This window comes from Triticum aestivum, unplaced genomic scaffold (assembly GCF_018294505.1).
Source record: "Triticum aestivum cultivar Chinese Spring unplaced genomic scaffold, IWGSC CS RefSeq v2.1 scaffold207108, whole genome shotgun sequence".
Lineage (NCBI taxonomy): Eukaryota > Viridiplantae > Streptophyta > Magnoliopsida > Poales > Poaceae > Triticum > Triticum aestivum.
Genome location: NW_025232452.1, coordinates 1 through 9,694, shown reverse-complemented (window position 1 = coordinate 9,694; position 9,694 = coordinate 1). Strand labels below are relative to the sequence as shown.

At 35.5% G+C, this 9,694-nt stretch overlaps 2 pseudogenes; one reads left to right on the top strand and one right to left on the bottom strand.

The window, feature by feature from the left end:
• Window positions 1-1,364: 1,364 nt before the first annotated feature.
• Window positions 1,365-2,130, bottom strand: LOC123175941 (maturase K-like; annotated as a pseudogene).
• A 6,144-nt stretch (window positions 2,131-8,274) lies between these two features.
• Window positions 8,275-9,689, top strand: LOC123175942 (ATP synthase subunit alpha, chloroplastic-like; annotated as a pseudogene).
• The last annotated feature ends 5 nt before the right edge of the window (window positions 9,690-9,694 follow it).

The following is a 9,694-nucleotide window of genomic DNA, read 5'->3' as shown; positions in this document are numbered from 1 at the left end:
ACCATTCTGGAACTCCTCGTGACGTCCGGGATCTCATCCGGGACTCCAAACAACATTTGGTAACCACATACAAGCTTCCTTTATAACCCTGGCATCATCGAACCTTAAGTGTGTAGACCCTACGGGTTCGGGAGACATGCAGACATGACCGAGATGAATCTCCGGTCAATAACCAACAGCGGGATCTGGATACCCATGTTGGCTCCCACATGTTCCACGATGATCTCATCGGATGAACCACGATGTCAAGGACTTAATCAATCCCGTATACAATTCCCTTTGTCTAGCGGTACGATACTTGCCCGAGATTCGATCGTCGGTATCCCGATACCTTGTTCAATCTCGTTACCAACAAGTCTCTTTACTCGTTCCATAACACATCATCCCGTGATCAATTCCTTGATCACATTTGTGCACATTATAATGATGTCCTACCGAGTGGGCCCAGAGATACCTCTCCGTCACATGGAGTGACAAATCCCAGTCTCGATTCGTGCCAACCCAACAGACACTTTCGGAGATACCTGTAGTGTACCTTTATAGCCACCCAGTTATGTTGTGACGTTTGGCACACCCAAAGCACTCCTACGGTATCCGGGAGTTGCACAATCTCATGGTCTAAGGAAATGATACTTGACATTAGAAAAGCTTTAGCATACGAACTACACGATCTTTGTGCTAGGCTTAGGATTGGGTCTTGTCCATCACATCATTCTCCTAATGATGTGATCCCGTTATCAATGATATCCAATGTCCATGGTCAGGAAACCGTAACCATCTATTGATCAACGAGCTAGTCAACTAGAGGCTTACTAGGGACATGGTGTTGTCTATGTATCCACACATGTATCTGAGTTTCCTATCAATACAATTATAGCATGGATAATAAACGATTATCATGAACAAGGAAATATAATAATAACTAATTTATTATTGCCTCTAGGGCATATTTCCAACACCCGGGACTCGAACCCGGAACTAGTCGGATGGAGTAGATAATTCTTCCTTGTTACAATAGAGAAAAATCCCTCCCCAAATCTTGCTTGCATTTTTCATTGCACACGACTTTCCCTATGTTGAAATAGCCAATTTCTATTCCAAAGAGGAAGTTCTACTAATTTTTTTAATTAGTAAGTTGATTCACCTACTCTTTATTATACTAAAAAGAACATTTCAGAATGAAAAATAGAAAAGTTTTTTGTTGATCATTTATCAACCCTTTCCTGTTTCTTAATTTCGTCTAATGATTAATTAAGAGGGTTGACCGGGTCATTGATACGTATAATATCCAAATACCAAATACGCTCAGTGTGTGATCCACAAAAAGAAAAAAGAGTTGTTTTGGTGAACATCAAAGAAAAAACTTGCTCTTCTTCCATAAAAAAATCTTCTAAAAATGCTGAACCCAATCGTTGCATAAAAGTTCGTTCCGTGCTTTTATGTTTACGAGCTAAAGTTCTAGCACATGAAAGTCGAAGTATATACTTTAGTCGATACAAAGTCGTTTTTTCGAGGATCCACTATGATAATGAAAAAGATTTCTACATATCTGACCAAATCGATCAAGAATATCCCAATCTGATAAATCTGTCCAAATGGGTTTACTAATAGGATGCCCCGATCCAGTACAAAATTGAGCTTTTGATAAGTATCCTATGAGGAGAGTAGCGGGGACTATGGTATCGAATTTTTTCATTCGAGTATTTATTAGAAATGAATTCTCCAGCATTTGATTCCTTACTAATAAAGAACTTTTTTGTACACTTGAAAGGTACCCCATAAAATCGAAGCAAGAGTTTGCTAATTGGTTTATATGGATTCTTCGCGGCTGAGTCCAAAAACAGAAATAATATTGCCAGAAATTGATAAGGTAGCATTTCCATTTCTTCTTCAAAAAAAGTGCCTTTTGATGCAAGAATTGCCTTTCCTTGATATCGAACATAATGCATAAGAGGATCCATAAAGAACCATAGGGTTTTCCGAGAAAAACCAGGGTACATTATCCCAAAATGTTCCATCTTCCTAGAAAAGTGGATTCGTTCCAGAAAAGTTCCAGAAGATGCTAATGGTAAGCAAGAAGATTGTTTACGAAGAAACAACAAAAAAAAATCATATTGTGATACATAAGAGTTATATAGGAATTGAAATAGTCTTTTATTTTCTTTTTGAAAAAAATGGATTTCATTGAAGTAATAAAACTATTCCAATTCGAATAATAGTTGAGAAAGAATCGCAATAAATGCAAAGATGGAACATCTTGGATACGGTATTGAAGGAGTTGAACCAGGATTTCCAAATGGATAGGATAGGGTATTTCTATATGTAATAGATAATCCAAATGCAAAAATTTGTCTTCTAAAAAGGGAAATATTGAATGAATAGAGCGTAAATTCTGAAACTTTGGTATTTCTTTTTCTTTCGGACAAAAAAATTCCCGTAGCGAGATGAGATTTCCACAACGATCGCAAACCCTTCAGATAGAATCTGAGAATAAAACTCAGAATAAAAATAATTTTTGTAATCCAATAATAGATCTTGGTTAGGATGATTAACCGAGTTATCCAAAAAATTCTGCTGATACATTCGAATAATTAAACGTTTCACAAGTAGTGAACTAAATTTCTTGTTATTACAACTAACAACTATTTCCACAGGTTCAGAACCATTTAATCCATAATGGTGGGCAAATGCATAAATATATTCCTAAAAGAGAAGTGGGTAGACAAAGTATTGTTGACGAGATTTATGTTTTTCTGAATACCCTTCAAATTTTTCCATTTGTATTTCTACTTGAATCAGAGAGAAGAAGCATTTCTCGGTTTATCGAATGATGATACATAGTGCAATATGGTCAGAACAGGGTGTTGCATTTTTAATACAAACCCTGGAAAGAAAGGGAGTCTAATTCATAGATCTTTTTCTGCTCCTTTTCTACCCAATTAGTTTATGTTTGTTCTAATTAAAAAAAGAACAGAACAAGTTTTTTATTTTTGCAGGCCAATCGCTCTTTTGACTTTGGAATACAGCCTCTTTATCAATATACTGCTTCTTTTACACATTCAATCCATAACATCCCTTATTCAATCCATAATCAAGAATAATTAGGATTTCTAAAAAAAAGAAAAAATAAAGGGTCCACTCATAGGAAAACCCAACCTTTCCCCGCATCCGGCACTAATCTATTTTTAACGTCTAATTAGAGCAGGAATAATGTTTATTCATTAGAACATTATTTTTTCAATTTTGAGACCATGAAAATAGTTAATTAAGTTCTTTTCAATTTCGATTATCTATATATTTGTTCCTTTTTAACATCTATTTCGATGCCCTAAAGAACTCCAACTATGTCCATGAAAATATGCCCTAAAGAACTCCAACTATGGCCATAGAGTATCTATTAGGGCAATAATTCAACTTTTTCATTAGAACATTATTTTTTCAATTTTGAGACCATGAAAATATGCCCTAAAGAACTCCAACTATGTCCTAAAAATATGAAACAATAATAAATCTATTTTTAACATCTAATAAGAGACTATTAAATAATGTTGGATCCATTCCTTTTGAATTGTCACTTTGTCCATCATGATTCTTGGGAAGAGACATTGGCAATAATTCACCTTGGACAATTTATTCGTGAAAATGTATGTCTATTTAAATCGCACATAAAAAAATCCGGTCAAATTTTCATTGTAAATATGAATTCCTTTGTTATAAGAGCAGCTAAACCTTATTTGGCCACTACAGGAGCAACTGTTAATGGTCATTATGGAGAAATCCTTTACAAGGGAGATAGGTTAGTTACGTTTATATATGAAAAATCGAGATCTAGTAACATAACGCAAGGTCTTCCAAAAGTGGAACAAATCTTTGAAGCGCGTTCAATTGATTCATTATCCCCGAATCTCGAAAGGAGAATTGAGGATTGGAATGAGCATATACCAAGAATTCTTGGGGTCCCTTGGGGATTCTTGATTGGAGCTGAGCTAACCATAGCCCAAAGTCGTATCTCTTTGGTTAATAAAATCCAAAAGGTTTATCGATCCCAAGGGGTACAGATCCATAATAGACATATAGAGATTATTATACGCCAAGTAACATCAGAAGTGCGGGTTTCCGAAGATGGAATGTCTAATGTTTTTTCGCCTGGGGAATTAATCAGACTATTGCGAGCGGAACGAGCAGGACGAGCTTTGGATGAATCGATCTATTATCGGGCAATCTTATTGGGAATAACAAGGGCTTCCTTGAATACCCAAAGTTTCATATCTGAAGCAAGTTTTCAAGAAACTGCTCGAGTTTTAGCAAAAGCTGCCCTACGAGGTCGCATTGATTGGTTGAAAGGCTTGAAATAAAACGTAGTTCTGGGGGGGATTATACCTGTTGGTACCGGATTCCAAAAATTTGTGCATCGTTCCCCACAAGACAAGAACCTTTATTTCGAAATAAAAAAAATCTATTCGCGTGGGAAATGAGAGATTTTTTGTTTCTCCAAACAGAATTAGTTTCTTCAGATTCTGATGTAACAAACAATTTTTATGAGACATAAGAACCCCATAAAAATATTTTTTACTTTACTAGACTTTTGAACTTAGAACACTAACAGGTCAAATTTTAGATTTTTAAGATTTTTATTTTAATAAGTAAAACAAGTCAGTTAATTCATTAAGGTGGTTATGTTTATACCATGTATCAATGGCCAACTCTTATCTTAGTACAAGGTTCTCTCGGAACAATTATTAATTATTTCAAGCTATTTCGGATCTTTCTTAATCTTCAAAAAGAACTAAATTCCGTAATGGAGTGGTAGGATTAAAAAAAGGAAGTGTGGAAAAAATGACAAGAAGATATTGGAACATTAATTTGAAAGATATGAGAGAAGCAGGAGTTCATTTTGGTCATGGTATTAAGAAATGGAATCCTAAAATGGCCCCTTACATTTCGGCAAAGCGTAAAGGTACTCATATTATAAATCTCGCTAGAATGGCTCATTTTTTATCAGAAGCTTGTGATTTAGTTTTTGATGCAGCAAGTCAGGGAAAAAGTTTCTTAATTGTTGGTACCAAAAAAAGAGCAACAGATTTAGTAGCATCAGCTGCAATAAGGGCTCGTTGTCATTATATTAATAAAAAGTGGTTCAATGGTATGTTAACGAATTGGTCGATTACGAAAACTAGACTTTCTCAATTTAGAGACTTAAGAGCAGAAGAAAAAATGGGAAAATTCCACCATCTCCCAAAAAGAGATGTGGCAATCTTGAAGAGAAAATTATCTACTTTGCAAAGGTATCTCGGCGGGATCAAATATATGACGAGATTGCCAGACATTGTGATCGTCCTTGATCAGCAAAAAGAGTATATAGCTCTTCGGGAATGTGCCATTTTGGGGATTCCTACTATTTCTTTAGTCGATACAAATTGTGACCCGGATCTCGCGAATATATCGGTTCCAGCCAACGATGACACTATGACTTCAATTTGATTGATTCTTAACAAATTAGTATTTTCAATTTGTGAGGGCCGTTCTCTCTATATAAGAAATCGTTGATTAATAATATATAGTGAATTCTTGGGCAACTGCATAAATTTATGGAATCACTTACTTTACTATATCTTTTTTTTGCATAGAATTTTTTTTGCATAGAAAAAAGAAGGGGAATATTCATATATATTAGAGGGTATTGATATATATTATGATCTGATGTGCTTTCTTGGTATAGAAATGCGTATGAATATATAGCCTAGAGTTGTAGGAGAGAGAATAGAATAGACTATATTATGGAATTTTCAAAGTATATATGCATTAAGGAGGGTGGAGTCAGGCTAGATCTATACTATAATATCCTTAATGTCTATAAGTGGAGTCCTCTTTTATGCAGGTTTCCACTTTAAGCAATGATTTTATAATCCGATTCAATAGAAAATGAGAAAATAGGCAAACAAAATAGAAGAAACAAATGTATATATATAGGATATTATATTATATATTCCTAGGTTAGATTCATTATCTAATCCGATATATGGATATGGAATTCCCTTCTATGTAGTTCGGACAATTCACATTATCATTTCAATTTGATTTCAATTTGTACTTTTTAGTTACTTTACTTCTCCCCAATAGAGCTTAGAAGTAAGAATTTATTGGTTGATTGTATCCTTAACCATTTCTTTTTTTTGACATGAGGAACTACTCACCATGAATCCACTAATTGCTGCTGCTTCTGTTATTGCTGCTGGATTGGCCGTAGGGCTTGCTTCTATTGGACCTGGAGTTGGTCAAGGTACTGCTACAGGACAAGCTGTAGAAGGTATTGCGAGACATCCAGAAGCAGAAGGTAAAATACGAGGTACTTTATTGCTTAGTCTAGCTTTTATGGAAGCTTTAACAATTTATGGACTAGTTGTGGCACTAGCGCTTTTATTTGCGAACCCTTTTGTTTAATCTTAAAAAAAATTCTTTCGATTTCGATTAGATACTTTTTTATTTTTTTAGTAAATTGGTATTTGCTTCCGCAATTCCAATTATATCAATACTTTATTTAATTTACTCCTATTTATTACTCCTGGAATTATCTATTTATCGGGACAGATCATACCCCATTCTAGGAAGGGCTGAGTTGAGTATTATTAATTTAGAAGATATGCTCACCTTCTTATTTCCCGTCCTTAGTTTAGGAAAGTGGAAAGTTTTTTCCTTTTGTTTTAGGAATTTTGGGAACAGAACATTTCAACAAAGGAAGTCTTTCACCGGTCAAACAAGTCGTAAGACTTAATCTAAAAGAAATTACTAGATTGAATCTATTTGCATTAAAAAAACCGATCAAAAAAGGGCGAGCGAAGTAAGTGATCGAAAAACTTTGTTCTTTGTTCGTCCTATCTATAAGAGGAGAGCATATGAAAAATGTAACCCATTCTTTCATTTTTTAGCTCACTGGCCATCCGCTGGCAGTTTCGGGCTTAATACCGATATTTTAGCAACAAATCTAATAAATCTAACTGTAGTGGTTGGTGTTTTGATTTTTTTGGAAAGGGAGTGTGTGCGAGTTGTCTATTTCAAGAATAGATTGGATCTATTCGGCTGCACTTTATAATATTTTTTAGTATTTTTCGGATAAATAAGAAAAGGGTGCACGATCTCGACGAATTACTTCTGAATAAATTCAGAAATCATATGGAAGAACCATAGCATTTCGCGACTCATTGGTAAATCAACTTTGATTCTCTATAAACCAAGAATGTGAGACCATTAACACGGTTAAAGCTAAACTGCTTGAAGTCCAGGCAAAAAGATGTACTCTTTCTACAACTATATTAGTATTAGTACCAATTTAAACGGGAAATAGCTAATGTAAAACTTATCTGATATAGAACACTCATATCGATAAAATGGTTTGGACTATTTACTAGAAAAAAGGGGGCACCCTACCCTTTTTTAACCAATGCCGAATCGACGACCTATGTATAAAAAAGAGAAATTTTTTGGATTTGAAGAAAAAAAATAAAAAAGAATTCTATTAATTTTCATTTTCCATTTATTTAGTTAGTTTTTCTTAATGAAATTGAAATTATTAACTAGAGGGCAAATAAAAATAAAGAAACAACCTTGCTGACCATGATATATTTTTATCTAGGCGGAAGAGTCCTCTTAATATTTATCTAGTCTTATATAGGTTTCGGTATATTGAAATATAAACATAAAAAAGAAGATAGAGGATAGGCTCATTACTTAAAAAAAAGATATGGAAATAGCTATAGAAAAAAAAGGAGCGTGAGAGCCAAATGAATCGAAAGATTCATGTTTGGTTCGGGAAGAGATCATAAAAGTTATAAACTTACAAAATAATCTACTTTCATTAAAAGATTTATTAGATAATCGAAAACAGAGGATCTTGAGTACTATTCGAAATTCAGAAGAATTGTGTAGAGGGACCATTGAGCAACTCGAAAAAGCTCGGATTCGATTACAGAAAGTCGAACTAGAAGCGGATGCGTATCGAATGAATGGATACTCTGAGATAGAACGAGAAAAAGCAAATTTGATTAATGCTACTTCTATTAGTTTGGAACAATTGGAAAAGTCTAAAAACGAAACCCTTTATTTTGAAAAACAAAGGGCAATGAATCAGGTCCGACAGCGGGTTTTCCAACATGCCGTACAAGGAGCTCTAGGAACTCTGAATTGTTGTTTGAATACCGAGTTACATTTCCGTACGATTCGTGCTAATATTGGCATTCTCGGGTCCCTGGAATGGAAGAGATAATTAAATTAATTAGGCCTTGAACTTCTACTTTCGTTTAGAATTTAGGCATTATTTTTCCCCTTGCTTCCGAAAAAAGAGTCAAGAAACACTAATGGCAACCCTTCGAGTCGACGAAATTCATAAAATTCTCCGCGAACGTATTGAACAATATAATAGGAAAGTAGGGATTGAGAATATAGGTCGCGTAGTTCAAATGGGGGATGGGATTGCTCGTATTATAGATCTTGGTGAAATAATGTCAGGTGAATTTGTCGAATTTGCAGAAGCTACTAGGGGTATTGCTCTGAATTTGGAATCCAAAAATGTTGGGATTGTATTAATGGGCGATGGGTTGATGATACAAGAGGGAAGTTTTGTAAAAGCAACAGGAAGAATTGCTCAGATACCCGTGAGTGAGGCTTACTTGGGTCGTGTTGTAAATGCTCTGGCTAAACCTATTGATGGGAAAGGCGAAATTATAGCTTCCGAATCTCGCTTAATTGAATCTCCTGCTCCAAGTATAATTTCCAGGCGTTCCGTATATGAACCTCTTCAAACAGGGCTTATTGCTATCGATTCGATGATCCCTATAGGGCGCGGTCAGCGAGAGTTAATTATTGGGGACAGACAGACTTGCAAAACAGCAGTAGCCACAGATACAATTCTCAATCAAAAAGGGCAAGGTGTAATATGTGTTTATGTAGCTATCGGTCAAAGAGCATCCTCCGTAGCTCAAGTAGTAACTACTTTCCATGAGGAGGGGGCCATGGAATACACTATTGTAGTAGCTGAAATGGCGGATTCACCTGCTACATTACAATACCTCGCTCCTTATACGGGAGCAGCCCTGGCTGAGTATTTTATGTACCGCGAACGGCATACTTTAATAATTTATGATGATCTCTCCAAACAGGCACAAGCTTATCGCCAAATGTCCCTTCTATTAAGAAGACCTCCCAGACGTGAGGCTTATCCAGGGGATGTTTTTTATTTGCATTCACGCCTTTTAGAAAGAGCCGCTAAATTAAATTCTCTTTTAGGCGAAGGAAGTATGACCTCTTTACCAATAGTTGAGACTCAATCTGGAGACGTTTCCGCCTATATTCCTACTAATGTAATCTCCATTACAGATGGACAAATATTCTTATCTGCGGATCTATTCAATGCCGGAATTCGACCCGCTATTAATGTGGGTATTTCTGTTTCCAGAGTAGGATCCACGGCTCAAATTAAAGCCATGAAACAAGTAGCTGGCAAATCAAAATTGGAACTAGCGCAATTCGCAGAGTTACAAGCCTTTGCACAATTCACCTCTGCTCTCGATAAAACAAGTCAGAATCAATTGGCAAGGGGTCGACGATTAAGGGAATTGCTTAAACAATCCTAGGCAAATCCTCTCCCAGTGGAAGAGCAGATAGCTACTATTTATACCGGAACAAGAGGATATCTTGATTC